The sequence below is a fragment of the Myodes glareolus genome, chromosome 18, assembly GCF_982192425.1.
Source record: "Myodes glareolus chromosome 18, mMyoGla1.1, whole genome shotgun sequence".
NCBI classification, from domain to species: Eukaryota; Metazoa; Chordata; class Mammalia; order Rodentia; family Cricetidae; genus Myodes; species Myodes glareolus.
The window spans coordinates 44,464,946-44,479,864 of record NC_142043.1 but is presented as its reverse complement, the minus strand read 5'-3'; the positions used below and the strand labels follow the sequence as shown (position 1 = coordinate 44,479,864).

Genomic DNA, 14,919 nt, shown 5'->3' with positions numbered 1-14,919 from the left:
CACATTATGGTTGCACATGGAGGAACACTGGTTGGGCCACATTCAACAATGTACACCACATGCCACTAAGGAAATCATTCCCAGAGTCATACAACCTATGTCCTCCATGGGCTAGAAATGTGAAGAAACTGTGTAATTTCTAACACACAGGCAGCCAAATAGTAAACTAATAGTCACAATTAATATTTTGAAATACTGATTGAGCTGCAGGTAAATCATAAACAAGAAGAAACACCCTGGTTAAATGTGATCCCTGAAGGTTCTCTTGGCCTCCCTCTATCAGTAGAGGGAGAGCAAGGAATCAGCTTTTCCAATCAGTATAGAAACTGGGGAGAAGGTACAGAAGAAAGAGCCAAGGGATGCAGAAGCTACACTGTGCTCCATAAATACTCCAGTCTGGAGGAAATGCCTTGTTCATCACCGGGCACCAAATAATAAACTAACAGCAAAATCAATGTTTTGAAATACAGTTGAGCCTGGGAAACAGTCATCGACCTGATACGATATGCTGGTTAACTATGATGCACTCAGGTCCTCTTATCCTTTCTCTCCCCTTGAAGGAGTTAGTGAACCTTTCTTTCACTGTTGTCATGAAACACATAGTACAATGAAAAATGCAGCAGAACATAGCTTTATATACACTTTAGGTGACGGCCATTGGTACACTTTCTCCACCATCACAATAAGACCACACACACACACACACACACACACACACACAAACACACACACACACTGTTCCTTAAAGCACCATCACCTCTGCTCACCATATACTACTATTGCTCAGGTACTGCTGGAGATGCCCCTGATATTCTACATTGATCGCCATGTGTCAGACCCTATTATACATAGACACTTCACAAATGCTGCCACACAACATGCAGTGCTGTATTCATAAGACACTGTAGAGCATCTCCCTAAAGCTCCCACAGAATCATATCAATATCACGGTTGTGCACTCTTCAGGCCTTATTAGACACCCCCTAATGCTATCGTCAAATTCATGAGTGCTCTACTTGCTATCAGGCAACCTGGACACTCCTTCCATCACCAAGGCAGTCTGAAACACACTCTTTGATTTCAGGGCTTGCTCACCACCTACCTGAGCCCTTGGGTAATATTATATATCACATACCTCTGAAGTCTACAATACTGAGACTCAGACTGCCTAACATCAGGCAATGCTCAGTAGGTGTCTCTTCATAAACCTGTGTTACTGTCCCCAAGGCACTCCTAGTTTTTACCTGTGCTAAACCCTTCACTTCTGACTAGTAGTGTATGCAGGTAGTAAAACAGTGAGAGGCTAGGTAAGGGTTGATGCTTAGCATTGTCTGCATGTTTGCATATGCACAGGAATTGCAATAAGATCCTGATACCTAGAGGATTGTATTTAGAAGGGCCGTGTATGTCAGGTAAGTCCTAATCTAAATGTATATGTGGATTATGGGCTGTCGGTGTCCATCAGGACTTGACACATAGTAGTTTGGGGTATGTAGCAGATCTAGCACAACACAGCCTGGTGCCTTACACTCATCGTGAAGAAGTAGGAGGGTGTTGTGTTCTATATGGGTTGCATCCAGCAATGGGTGTGGAGCAGGGCTGGGGAATGCGCAGCTCTAGGATTTCTGGGCTCCAGAAGCAGCAACATGAAGACTCACCAGCTCCAGAAAGTCCTATACATTTCCTTTCTTCAGCCTCCTCTTCCTCCTGGGCTTAGGGAAAAGTTGACAGTCAGACATGTGCACGACCCCAGCTTTGGAAAGTTATCACTCTGCTTCTGTCCCACATCCTTAAGCAGTAATCTCGGGGGTTAGTGGGTGTAAAGAGCGGTGCACAGAGCACATCTGCCTGTCTGCCTGGACACCACTGACACTGCTAGGCGGTAAACCACCATATTGGCTTAGAACAGGAATTTGTTCTCTCCTGGGCTGAGTCAGAGGCCAGGCTCTCTCTCGATGTCCTGAGGAGTTGTCTCCTCAAGCCATTCTCCAGTTTCTCTGTTTCTTGGGCAGTGGCTGCAGAGCTCACATGAGAACATTCATCTTCTCTGGGTTGTTTCCGATCTTCCTCCTTATGAGCAGAAACTTACATAGATCTCTTCTGTAACTGTTGCATGAACATCGTAGAGTTTGGATCTATGGCAGGTGTAACATTTGAGATTGTGTTGACTTTTTTAATGGGTTTTCTATTGACTGCTTTTGCACAGTTATCCTACAGCCTTTGGAGGGCAGACCATTTTCACTGCCTTGCTTTCCCTGGATGTCACTGAGAAAATTAGCTGACATAATGTGGGTAGGTCTGTCACTTTAACAACAGTGACGGGTGCTGAGAAACAGGGTGTCTGAGAGATTATACTCCTTTGTCTTTTTCTCCGACATCCTAAACTCTTCTGAATGTCAATTAGAATACATTCTCTTGGAATTCTACATCAGTATTTCAGTATTTGTTCATTGTTTCTCCAAGACAAATGACATACTATTCAAGCAGAGGACCTCAAGTACACCATGTTATTGATGACCTAGAAAAGGGGCCCGGGACAAGGCCCTTCACAGGCAATGCTGTCCCGATACTTTGCAAAGAGGCTCATTAGTTCCCACACGCTCTACTGGGGCAATTTGTTTATCTGCTCAAGCAGGTTTCCCGGGGCGTCTGTCAGAACAGAGAGGCGTAGGTCACCTCTCTGTACTGTCAAAACATGCACAGCGTCAGAATGGAACAAGGATTCCACAGTAAAACGACCACTGGGAGGCTTCCCAATTTGATCGTCCGGTCACCCTCAGAATTTGCAGATAATTGAGGGGGAGTCTGTGATTGGATGCTGCAACAGAATTCATTTCATTGCCCTACCCAGGATGTCCTACTGAACCTGTGGGGAGCATCACAACTGGAGAGCTCAGGAGAGGGCCTGCTAGTTTTCCAGCGAAAAGAGTGGGCTCTCCCCCATCACTGGCTCTAGTACTGAGTGTGCACGTCGTCAGGTAAGGAATTCCCCAGTTGTATGTTTCAGGATGTGATCAGGCACCTACAAGACAAGGAATATTAGAAACCAATTTAAGAGCTGGCTAAGATTCCTCACATGCGAAGCTCAAGAAATCTGCCCTATGAGGATAATGGCAGGTTTTACTTTTAATGTAGGTCAGGGACTAATAAGACACGCATAATAATGCCCACTGTCTTCCAATGTGTCCTTCCCTAGGCCAACCTCATTACGGTCTCTTTATGGACCTCTGACTGCAGGAAGTGATATCTCTTGGCTGCACTGCTACTTTGCAGGAAGGAGGGTTTGAGAACAAAGAATTAATTACAGCTTCCAAACATTATGCCTAAACACGGGCATTCGGCTTGCTGCACCCCATCTCACTTACACTTGCCTACATCAGACAGGATACATCCTTGGTGAAAATAAGCATCCACAATAGAACAAGTCCTAAAGAGTCTGCAGACATTCGGAGAGAAAGGATGGAAACTAGAGATTTGGAGGAGACCTATGAGACCACAAGGGATCCAACATTATTAATATGGTCATCATAGCTCAGTCAATAGGTTATTGGGTGAACATTAAGCAGTTTCCAAACCAAACATACTTTGTCCACAATAACATGTCAAAGAATTAATTTTGTCCTCTGCACGATGGATACCTGAGGACAGCTTTGGGGATGATGTGTGTTCAGTTCCTGCTACAAATAGCTGGTACTGAGTGCACCTGTTCCTGTCCATCCAGCAGAGCAGCAGTGGAGGATGGAGGAGTTGGATGTGGAGTCCTAGTTTTTAGCTGACTTCTATTCTCCCAGGTGAAAGGCAACATGGCTCCCTGAGTAGAAGGGACACACAAAGTCACCAACAGACCCAAGGCAATTCTCAGTATAAACAGAAATATACCTCACATCTCTTTATACTGAGACAATCTCCTGGGTCTGGAGCCAGTGATTCTCTTGGGCTGTCTCTCCTGGGAATCACTGACCTGGACATAGCACCCAAGTCTCCCTTCCCAGGCCTTAGCTTCAGTAAAGTACATTAGGACTGAAACATCCCACTGATGTACAGCGATTATGACCACATAAGAGCATCAGTGTCTCACAACTGCTTTTCCTTGCAAGGCTGTCTGCATCCTCCTGCTCAAAGGTCTTCAGCCAATTACAGACTAAGTAGCTGGCCTGTAGCAGAGTGATTGTCCTCCCATACAGGTGTAAGAAGATATTCACCCTCTTCTCCTCAAACTTTTCCTCCATAATAGTTTGGGGCAAGAGGGCCAGTGGGCAGAGATGCATTGCTTGCCATAACTTATCTCCCAAATCCCTCTGAATCCATTCGTCTGTTGTCTCTCACTACACCTTTGCTACTCTGCATCGTGAGCTCAATAAGCACCTTCCTGGAAATTGGAAATGGCGGCTTTGGCAGCCATATGCTTATTTGTCCATAGACCAGTGTCAAGGATAAACAGAGAACATAAACCTCTCTAATACAACAGGATTCAATTTAGTAGTTTCAGTGATACCTTCAGCATTTGAGACCCACACTGGAGTCCTGGCATTCACTCCTTTCTGAGTGTCCACTCTATATTGCAGAGAGCAGAAGCCTACTTGAAGAGTGCCCATGACAACCCCATAGCCAACTTTGACAGGAGACCTCCCAAACAAACAACCGGGCTGGAACCCCAGCTCTATGGTCAACACTCTCTCTAATCCTGACCATTGATGTGAGGTATGAATAACATAGTTCCCAGATTGCTGACTGATTCGTGTATCCACTGTGTCCAGGACAGGCAAGCATTACCCACCTTCCAAAGTGAGAAGCATCCCATCCACATTTTCACCCATTTCTGTTTACCTTGCAGTCACTGTCCTGTCAAGAGACAACTACGGTTCTGTGAAACATCACAGAGTAACTGGTCCTTTCTCCAACATCTAGACTGAACCAGCGTGCAGCGGGATTGTGTCTCCTGTGTTGAGAGTGACAAAGGGATAAAGGCAGGATGCAAACACAACAGCAGGCCTGGGAGGAAGAAGGTGAAAGGGATTCACCTCTCCCTGAACATGACAGAACTTTCCTTTGGACTTGACCTTGATAGGACAGAAAGGTGAATGAGCATTGCTCTTCTAGGTCCATGAAGACTGGTCCATAGGTGCTTGTAATTCATGGGTAGATTTTGTGGGGTTTTGCACAAGGCTCCCCTCTGAGAACGATGCTAGGGAAGGCCATTAGTGAGACATATATCATATTTACTATGTGGTCCTTTGGAGAAGCCTGCAGGAGAGGTTTTATCTCTTTCTGTGCTGGACCTCTCTGTAGTAAAGCACACTGCCATCTGGACTCCCTGCAGGGCTCCCAGATCTGCCTTCTCAGTCATATCACAAAAATACCCACCTCAGGTCTCAACCTGCAGACAGGCTTATCCCTTAAAAAGATCCTTACGTCATACTCAGGACTCCTGGACAAGAGACCTCTGCTGAGGTGAATCTGGCCTGCCACCTCCACACAGAGGTGCAAAGTTGCTGTTAAGATCCTGCTAAATGGTAGGACACATGACTACAGCAAAATAACAGAAATCAACATCTTTAACGTGCTGGGCCAGTCAAATATCATCTAGTTGTGCCACATCATCAATACTAGAGTCCTTACTTTCAGAATAATGGAGTACGCAACAGAGGGGGATCTGGCAGCACACTGAGAAAGGAAATTGTCTGAAGGAGAAGCAGGCCCAGCACATCTTCACTCAGATGGTGTGTGCAGTTCACTACTGTCATGAGAACAGCATTATACATAGGGTCATGGAGAATCAGAGAGGCTTATCACTTAAATAGGATCCCTAAATCATACTCAGGACTCTTGGAAAAGAGACCCTTGCTGAGGTAAAGCCGGCCTGTCCCCTCCATACAAAGGTGAAAGTTGCAGTTAAGATCCTTGGAAATAGTAAGAAGAATAACTGCAAAAATATGACAGAAGTCGACATCTTCAAAGTGCTAGACCAGGCAAACATCATCTAGCTGTTCCACATCGTCAGTACCAAAGAGCACACCTATATGGTGATGGAGCACGCTGTTCATGGAGATCTGGGGAGCCACATGGAGAAAGTGGGCTGTCTGCAGGAGGAGCAGGCCCAGCACATCTTCACTCAGATGGTGTGCACAGTTCACTACAGTCATGAGAACAGCATTGCACACAGGGTCATGAAGGATCTGTGAGGATCTCCTCTTCAGAGGCACTGCTTTTTGGGCCCATCTGCATTGTCACATCTCTATTTTCTTGCTCAGAAGTGTCTTCATAATTTCCACACCAACTGGACAAAACCAGATGAGAATAAAGAGAATTGGGTCAATGGGTAACGTTTATGACTTTCAAATTCTACATGGAAAAATGACAGTCTTGTAAAGCCACAGAAATCTTCTGGGTCACAGAAGAATAAGAATAAACTAAAATCCAAATAAGTACCTGGGAAATATTCTGAAGATGAGAACAGACTGAAAGGAAATGGACAAAAATGAACACTACACAGACGCTAAAGCTAGATTATTGAAAAGTAAGAGCAGACCCCAAAGTGATCAAGAAGAAGAAGACACAGTGTAAGTTTACAGTCAGACAATGGTGCTGTTACAGAAAAAATGTCTAGAATCACTGCAATCATGTAGAAGTATTTTTGGCACAGAACAATTTGTGTTATTTTGACATGGAGATAGCATATCTATTCTGTAAACAATTTTGAAGATAAAATGTGTTAGTAAATCTATACCAAACCATTTCATTAGCAGTCTTGGGAATAAATTTTGCCACCTTGTTCACTACTGAGTTCTCAATAACTGAAACAATAGACATCATATAAGCATGAACACTTGGGATACTTTCTTAATGAAATTATAGATTACAAATAGTAACAGAATCAACATGCCTGAAGACATAACTAAATCAGAGGGACCAGAAGGCTCACGATGCACAGTTTAGCAGATGCTGTTTATGCTGAGGGAAAGGAATGAAAATTATTAATTTATTTATTACATATCAAGAAAACCACTCCATTCCCAGATTCTGAGGGAATCATCAAAAAGCTGATGCTATCAGAATACCTCCTTTTCCTGTTCCCAATTTGTATATTTTACTAGAGATAATTTGGTGAATATGATGATATCTCACTTGTTATCATCATAGTAGATATTATTCCTTCTATAATGTAGAATACCATGCTGCAATAGTTAGTAATCATTTGCTTTCACGCTAACTCAATCTATGAAACATTTCTCAGAAATCCATATTAATCATATAATATTAGCCATAAGTACATTTATAACTTATTTTGAATTTTCAAAATTTTTTCTTTAATCTTTTAATATTTGTGACAATTTCATCCATGATTATTCAATTTACATTCTTTTCTTCTATTGCTCATTTTTAAATCTGACAATGTTTCTCCTGAGGGCAGATGTAATGGGCATGATGTTTTCTGATAACATGACATCATGAAGCCAATATCCCAATGTCCCCCACTCCCACTGTTAGGAATCGCACAATAACATCAAGCTACTCAGCCAGAACATATACACAGAGGACCTAGGTAAGACCCCATTTCACAAAGGACCCCACATTCCTGGTCAATTGATTCTTTGGGCTGTGTTCCTGTGGTGTCCCTGAACACCTGTGGTGTCTTGTTCCTATGTTCCTTTATCTGAAAGTATTATTTTAAATCCTAAAATCATATGAATTATAAAACTGAAGCAAAGGAACTAATTTCTACATGTGTAACCTACCAAAACTGAAAAGAGGGCAAATAAAAACCTAAGCAGATCATTAATGAGAAACATAGTTCAGTATACAATGAAAAGAAATCTCAAGAAAAAAGCAATGGTCCAGTGACATGATTGGAGTCTATGTTGTCCAATAGCTAAAAAAATACCCCATGAGAACCCACTAGCTTATTCTGCAACTTTACTGTTATGCCCTATTGATGAACACCACACTCGTGTATGTCAGCCAACACAGAGAAGTTGAGCTGGTGTGTAACCAGCAGCTTCACCACTGACTGATGTTCATGATACAGGAATGTACTCTGCGTGCTAATGGAGAAGAAAGAAAATCACCAATATCATCCAGCTAAAACCCTAGGAATACAGTGACCCATCTGCAAAGTGGACTGATACAATAGTGGCACAAATACTATGGCAGCAACCACTTTTGGATTGGATTGAAGGCCACTCCAGGAGATGGAAGCCATAGCTGACACTGCTAAAGGGACCAAGACACTTAGTAGGTCATTTAGGGGCCTAGGGGAAAACCTGATACTATTATTCTGCTAAAGGAACACAGGGATAAAATGAGATGATATATAAATATATATCATCAGCCCATGCCAATGTAGCCCATTCATGAAGGTGATGGAACTAACACTGAGACTCACAACAATGTAGACAGTGTGTGAGACTTTGGGATATGCAGTCCTAAAAGGGATGGATTCATGAAAACCTTCCCTCAAGGTTGACGGAGCTATTCAGGGAGAAGATAGAAAGACACTAAGAGCCAGAGGTAGTAGATGATGCCAAGGAAACAGAGAAACCCTGTATTCCACATATAACATGACTGAGGAACACATGAATTCAGAGACTGTAGCAATACACAAAAGTATACAAAGGTTCAAGCCAGATGAAGGTTCTAGCAACGAAAAGAGGAAGGGGACGCAGGTTTCCAACTCTAACCAAGAAGACATCTGCAATTGTTTCCTGATGGTAAAGGAAGCGTAAGTTTTCTCCAGTGGTTTCTCACTGGGTATCGTCACCCCACTCCTCTTGGTAGAATCCTTGCACTAAATTAATGTCAAACGCAAAATGAACCAATAAATTTTGGTACACATTTGGGCTCATTTTCTTCTCTTTGGGCATCTTATTGGTCTTGAATGCTTATTCTGGCTTTTTGGTCTCTGTTTTATTTATATTTTAACAGAAAAAGAGATAAACCATATCAATGTTAGGGTGGGGAGCTGAGGATTTTCTTGGAGGAATAGAACAGATTTCCAGGGAAGAAATATCAATAAAATGAAAGACTGATATGAATGTATTCACATATAAATTCTACCCAACTTTTGGAAAAAAATTAACATTAATGTTCCTCCAAGTATTCAGTAAGGGTGAAGGAGACACTTTACAACATGTTCTACACAGTCTGCAGCAGCCACTGCCAGACCTTCTGACTTCAGCTTCCTCCCTTGATCCCACAGTTGGAAAAACAGCACCTAGAGCCACAAGTTTCCCTCTGAACTCCATGTGTCTGGGTTGTGACACAAACTGATGAACACGCACAAAAAAATAAATAATGTAAAATAACCCAAAGTGTAAAATAAACAGGAGGTGTAAGGGAAGAATTTATGTACCTACTTACGACAATCCTTAATTAAAGAAATTGAAACCTTCTAGTAAGCTCAACACCACAGAAATAAGGCCAAGTTCATGCTCGAAGTGAGTTCATTACTTAACAACAAAAGGACAATTCTAATATAAATTTTGACAAATAGAACATATGAAGTGGATACAGAACAAAAAGTCTATAGTTCCAAGAATGAAATTTAGTCTTTTACCAGAGAACTAAAGAAGATGACTTTGTTATGCATGACTTGCCAGTCTCCAAAGGTAAATTTTGAGGGAACATAAGACAGGCCAGGGAGGACATAGAATTGGACAGTAGTCTCCCTGGGACTGTCCACTGTGTTCTGGGAAGGAGCCTGGGTGTCTCAGCCACCACAGATTCTTTAGACAAACAGTGATGCTCAGAACCTTAGGTGGTTCAGGATCCAGGCTAGGATCCTGACTAACCACAATTAGGAACAAGGCCTGTTGGCCTCATCCACACTCCAAAGTAGTTTTTACACACACACACACACACACACACACACACACACACACACACACACAAGAACATTGTGGGTCCCATGAAAGCAAAACAGTCTTGGTAGACAGCAGTCAATCAGAATGTACCTAGTGTTGCTTGAGTAGATGAGAAACTCCTCTTCCAAGTCCGGGCCACACTGCATTGTCTGTGAGCACTGCCTCTGCCACTGGTGTCCTCCATGTGAAAGCCCCGCCTTCAACAGCACATAACTGTCACCAACTGACTCTTAGACACATCCCTTGTGTTGTGAGTTCTGATCTGCGACCTGATTGGTGATAGGCACTGAAATGAACCAATCAGATTCGGTAGCTAATCACAACTTCCTCATTGGTCAGGATGTAGTCATGTGACTCGTGTCTGCTCCATAGTGATTTCAGGCTGACCTGGACTGCAGCTGGGGTCCTGTGAGAGCAGGGTTAGAGTAGAAGTTTTGCTTGTTCTCTGCCTATTGTGCGGAGACATCCCAGCCGGGCTGCATCTCCCCTAACTTCTTCCTTTCCAGGGTCTCCTTTCTGTATGAGAACAGACTCGGTTTCTGAAGGTCGGATTGGGGTTCAGTCTCTGTTTCTAGTTTAGCCTGAGTTAAAGGGTCATCGGTCGATATCTGTACACTGTTGACTTGTGATCACACCTTAATGCAGCATCAACGAGTTGTGGGGAACTCCTGTCTTCAAAGAGCTAATATTCTGAAACAAAAAGGCAGGCTCTCTTAAGAATCCGACATCATGCTGGGTGGTGATGGAAGCACCTTGAATCCCAGCACTAGGGAGGCAGAGAAAGTCGCCTGGTCTAGAGAGTCAGTGCCAGGACAGGCTCCAGAGCTACAGAGAAACCCTACTTCGAAAAAACAAATCATCATCATCATCATCATCATCATCATCATCATCCAAAATCCACATATTGAGCAAGTGTTGATCTGTCCCTAAGAGGCCTCTCTCTTCCTTAACACCAGTGTTGAGGGCTATGTTAAATCCTTTACTTTATGAATTCAAAAGTTACATCATTAACTCTTCATGGCTTATCATTCCTGTTTCTGCCTCAATAGCCTAAAATTAAAACAATACAAATCATGACCAAAATTATTATTTTATTCACCAGTTTTTCCTATTCCTTATACTACAATGTGATAGGTCATTTTAATCCATTAATTTGTATTTCTCGGTTGGAGCAACTTCCAAAAATTTTTCCATTTGTGTTTTTTCCTTTACTTTGGGAAAACATTTTCAATCACTTGGTGAACCTGTCCTCAAATTCCCAGATGCAGTTTTCACATTTTCTCAGTATTGCTATCCAACCAGGAACTAGTTCTTTTAAGGTCTATTGAGAACTTCACATATGAAGACTGTATCTAAATATCTTCCACCAAATCCACCCACCTTTGTGCCTCAGTTTACCTCATGTACCTCTCCTCAAATTATGATCTCTCTACTGAGCAACAAGAATGTGTATGTGTGGTTTGTGCACATACTTGCACACATGCATTTCTAACCTACTGAGTCCAATCAGCCTTAATCATTTGTGCCTGTGTCCAGATTGGACCAATGGGGACTGAACAACCTATGTGGGATGTTGTCCCTGCAGAGGAAGCATTCCCCCTTTCATAGGTAATGACAACCGGTAGTTCTTCTAGTGCTGTTCCATGTGGGAGTGTCCTGTCCACATTTGCACACGAACTGCTGTTGTTTAGGTGTCTCTTGTATATGTAACCACATTATTGAGAGGCAGGGTTTACATGTCCCATAAAAGATTCAACTGCATATCCGTCAATCTAGATTCGGCACGACATAGTCACTTTTCTGCATTTTGACAGGCTGAGTCTCTGTAACAGTCCCCTATTAGAAAGGAAGCTGCTTTGCTGAGGGCCAGTTGCTATACTTCTCTGTGGGTACAAGGTTATGCATTTGGAACACGGTTAGACATCACATTGGTTTTAAAAAATGGAAGTAGTGGTTCTCTTCTACTCTCTGGTCCATGACGTCTTCTGTGGAGGAGCAAAAATTTGGTTCTGAAGGTCAAAGAATTTCAGTTTGCTCAGAGTTGTTGACAACAACTATGGTTGCACACCCTGGCCTAGGGTGTGGTTACTTGGTGTTTTGAACACTAAGATGGCCCACAGAAGTAGATCCTCTCCACCCTGACCAATAGTCAGAGAGTTGGAACTGTTCCTTCAAGGTTATTGTCTGTTCCTACCACAAACAGAGGTACCACCTTGATTTAGACCAGAGAGTTTTGTGCTCTCTCAAGGTTATTGTCAACAGGTGTGGCTAATATCCAGACCTTGTGTTTCAGGTATAGAGATGTAGATCTCTTTCTACCTCTAACAAAAGTTTAAGGATCCAACTAAGATCCTACTTCATTAGGGAGATAACAATTGATTTCACCCATGGAGTGGTTTGCCTACAGAATGTTTTGGTCTAGGGTGTGAGCTTTACTTGCCTAGTTCTGGCAACAGAATTTAGGAAACAATACTTCGACTGGTTTATTCATTGGTTTGTATCATGTTAATGAATTTTTTTTTATCTTGCTACTACCTTTTGTGGTCTGGGTATTTTAAGCAATTGAAAATTAAACGTGGGCATTTTCATATTCATTGGAACTCCCTCCCAATACTATCCTGTTTCTGTTTTATTTTCACCCACGTCTTCATTCTCTTTTCTTATTTTTCTCATTCTCATTCCCCTACCAGGGTAAGTGGTAAACGTGTCGAAGCTGGTCTCCAACAGTTCTCAGCCAAGGTTATTTGTCTAGGTTTGCAGTACCAGACATATATGTCTTAGCCAGGTGTTTGTTTCCCTGAGATAAAAGCGCCACTATTGCACCATTGAAGTTAACTAGCAGGCCCGGTCATTTTTGCAGATCATAGAACTGCAGCTGGGTGAGCCAATATTTTTCTCCTCTCCCTTGTCAGTTTACACACTGCCTTCTGAGGATGTGAAGGCCAGTTCTCAGGGAGGCTTTCAAGTCAATTGGACTGGAATTCCTCCAATTCCTATGTCTGAAGTTCATGGTGTCTTCAGCAATAGGATCTGACTTGAAGATCTGGGAGGCAACCAATGACAATGAAAGACCCTGATAAATCCAGACACCTCTAGCAGGAAAAATAGAGCCAAAAATCTAGCAGGAAGAAAAGAGCCAAAAATCTAGGTTTAGCCGGTTCAGTGACTCTGTTCCAGGAAGTAGCTGACCATAAAGTTAGATTATAATCTTGAGAATAATCTTGAGAAACAGGGAGTTATGCCCTTGTGATTATAACTGGTATTTTCAGAGTTTTTCAATGATCACTGGTATTTTTGGAATTTTCCAATGATGCCATCCCTACCCATTTTTGGGTTGTGGTTTCTTCTCTTAAATAACCCCTCTTCCAGCTACTTGGGGTTGAATTCTTCTACCCCTGCGTGACATATGAGTCTTGGCCCCAGCGAGCTGGTTCCTGTCAATAAACCTCTTGTGATTGCAGCAAGGACAGTCTCTCATAAGTTCTTGGGGGCTCCTGTTATCCTGAGACTTGAGTGAGAGTCTCCCCACACCGGGAGCCTTTCAACAACAGCAATAGCCTATCTTGGTTTGAGAGTCTCTTATAGTCCCCTGTGCATTAACTCAACAGGAAAGTTTTTATATATGGCCTCATTGTTTTTGTTAGGTTTTGACTCTTGTAGGTAGCATTATCACCTCAAATGCTATAACTTCATTTCTACATCATACACAGTTGTACACACATGTATTTTGTCAAAGTACATTTAGCTTTAATGAGGAAAAATTTATCTCAGAAAGAGTGTAGGCAGCCATATCACTATAAGAAATGTTTAATTTAAATCTTTCCTTGATTGAAGAGTTTCCAACATGCTAGAACATCCATTTCTAGGAAGGAGACTCTCAAACTAGAGTCTGAGGCTTCACGCTGCCAGCATCCAGTTTTTGCTATGTGTCCAATGCCTAGTTCATGAGACAATTTGAATTCCACATGAAGGAAGGCTCTGGCTATGGAATTCACACAACATCCATGAAGCTGCTCAAGGTCTCCTGTAGGATATTTTAAATAAGATTTCATTATTGGATTTTTATTATAAGCTTGTAAACTATCATCCCAATCCAAACAGCAAGTCTGCCTAGCTGACGGGCTTACCTTGCTTATTTGCATTTTCACAGAATCTTGTCTGGGTCTGCAGCTGCAATTCCCTGAGGCTCCTTATGTGCAGCTTGGCTGTTAGGTTAGGAAAGGGAGATCTGGACTTGAAGCTGGACCATGCGGTGGGGCACGAGCCATGTTCCCTCCACTGCTTGGCCATCCTGCCTGGGTACTTGGGACCAGGCAGTCAGTCCCTCGTTGCCTGCTCTGCCTCAGCAAGTCACAGGCTACATTCAGTGGTCCTGCCATAGACCAGCATTAGAGATGGCTGACAACATTAGCTCAGGTTCTCAGGTGTCCAACATTGCAGCGACTCTGAGACTGCTGTGTGAGACCACAAGCTTAGGCGGGCAAATCCACACCGATTTTTACTATTCTTGCCTTCTTTTTATATTTTAAAATTAGAATTCCTGAATCCTCTCCTCTGTTAAAAGCCATAGATTTATCCATTATAGGCTCCTTGGCTCATGGGTCAATTAGCCTCTAGCCATTTCCATTGACCAATTCTGGGCACTGAAAGTGGGAGGTGTAGCTAGCCCTTTAAACTTTCCTGCCTGCCTTTTCTAGATCCACAGTCAGCATGGGTCAGACTCAGGTGGCCACCACATGTGCCTAGACTGCCACAATCTCATCGGTAACCTAAGCCAATTCTAGGTCAACTGCCATACTCCATTCTTCTCACCTGCTCAGGAATGGTAGAAGCTGTGACTGGGAGACCACAGCACCGCTGCTTGCATCGGTTACATGGGCATGCATGGGCCAACACAAGGACTTACTTTGGCCTCCCCAAGTCCTGGAATAGACCAAAGGTGGCAGCAGATAATCCACCAGTGTTGGGGTAGGAATAAAATGCGTCCAAACTATAGAAATATCTGCCTTTGTTTCTGGTTTATTTCAGGTCCTCTTGCTATGAAAATACATCTAAGCAA

At 42.8% G+C, this 14,919-nt stretch overlaps 1 long non-coding RNA gene across 1 annotated transcript; it reads right to left on the bottom strand.

The window, feature by feature from the left end:
* LOC148119144 (uncharacterized) lies at window positions 1–10,069 on the bottom strand. The gene is made up of 3 exons (XR_015735469.1): window positions 9,951–10,069; window positions 4,828–6,277; window positions 1–3,022 (listed from the first exon to the last, which is right to left on the bottom strand). It is a non-coding gene; the product is annotated as an uncharacterized LOC148119144 (long non-coding RNA).
* Window positions 10,070–14,919: the final 4,850 nt, after the last annotated feature.